Source organism: Echinops telfairi, unplaced genomic scaffold (genome assembly GCF_000313985.2).
Source record: "Echinops telfairi isolate 266 unplaced genomic scaffold, ASM31398v2 ScPeMD7_2;HRSCAF=8, whole genome shotgun sequence".
NCBI classification, from domain to species: Eukaryota; Metazoa; Chordata; class Mammalia; order Afrosoricida; family Tenrecidae; genus Echinops; species Echinops telfairi.
This window is the reverse complement of record NW_022103898.1, coordinates 67,234,268-67,235,926: the sequence shown is the minus strand read 5'-3', so window position 1 is coordinate 67,235,926 and position 1,659 is coordinate 67,234,268.

The window sequence follows — 1,659 nt, the reverse complement described above, 5'->3', positions numbered from 1 at the left end:
TAAAACTTTGCTGCTTTGGGAATTCTAAAGGAACAGGTCTCCTCTGCCCTGTAGTGTTGCTGTGAGTCAGATTTGGTTCAATGGCATTGAGTTTAGTTTAGATTTGGTTTTTAGTGGGATAGGTAATTAAAAGGCTCTCAAATCTCATTGCTTTGAAGAACTTTGTATTTAATTTCATTTGGGCCTTTTGTCATAAACCGGGTCAAGATATACAGAGTTCATACCTCCTAAATGTTATGATTACCCTTATTGGCCTGGCTATAGTTTGGCACTGTGGGTTAGACATTAGGCTGCTAACCACTACTAGGTCAGCGGTTCAAATGCACCAGCTACTCCACCGGAGAAAGATGAGGTTGTTTACTCCCGTAAGGATGTATGTCAGTGGTTTTACTGTCCTGCAGAGCTGCTGTGAGGTGAATTTGACCTGGTGACATTGGGTTTTTGTGTAAATGGTAGTGTTTTGCTGATTCCTGTTCAGAGTTCTTTGTTAGTGTAAAGGAGTGTGGCTAATTTTTGTGTATTATATCCTGCCAGTTTGCTGAATCTTTCGATGCATTCCAGTAATTTTCTTGCAAGTCTTTGAGATTTTCAATGTATAAGATAATGCCAATGTATAAGATAATGCAATTACAGATCGTTCTACTTCATCTTTGTTAATTTGGCTGTCTTTCTTTCCTTATGGCTTTGGTTAGGACTTCCAGCACAGTAGTCGGAGTGACAGTAAAGGGCATCTTTGACTGGCTAGTTCCCAAAGAGAATTCTTTCCCTCTTTCTCTGTTGAATCTAATGTTAGCCCGTGGCATTGTATTACCCTTAATGATGCTGGGAAATCTTCCTTCTGTTCTTATTTTGCTAAACATTTTTGTCAGGAATGGTGGTTAGATTTTGTCAAATGTCTTTTCTGCATTGATCAATATGATCGTACATTTCATTTGTTTTTTTATGTGATGGATTACTTTGACTGTCTAAATGCTGAACCATCTTTGCATACCTGGTATGAGTCCCACTTGGTCTTAATGTTTAATGTTTTGGGTGGGTGGTTGGATCCCATTGACTGAACTTGAAAATGTTCCCATCTGTAATCACGATGGATCTTACTCGTTGCGACTGAGTTCATTCTCACAGCGCCTCTGCCAGACAGAGTAGAACTGCCCCTGTGGGTTCCCAGACTGCAACTCTTTTTCAAAATTATTATTAATTATGTGCAAGTGTGCTGGACACAATGGATATATGGTAGGATTGTGAGAAGCGTTGTACGAGCCCCCAATAAAATGATTTAAATAATTATTATTAATTAGGAGTTAATACATATATCATCATTCCCTAGTTCAATCACATCAAGCAGAATTGTACAATTGCTACCACTTGAGAATTACATGAGAATGGCAAACCTCATCTTTCCTCCCACCAAGTGGCTAGAGGTTTAGAACTGTTGATCTTGTGGTTAGTTAGCATTGTGGTTACTATTCTGTACTCAGTCCTTTTTGTTTGTCAAAAGTCATGTGTATTAAAATAATGTATTGGGATCGTGCTTGCTTCATAAAATGAATGCAAGAGCATGCCAACCTTTCCTGTATTTTGTTATGTTAAAAATAATCATTTTATCGGGGGCTCGTATAACTCTTATCACTCTTTCCTGTTTTTTAAATGGAGTGTTCT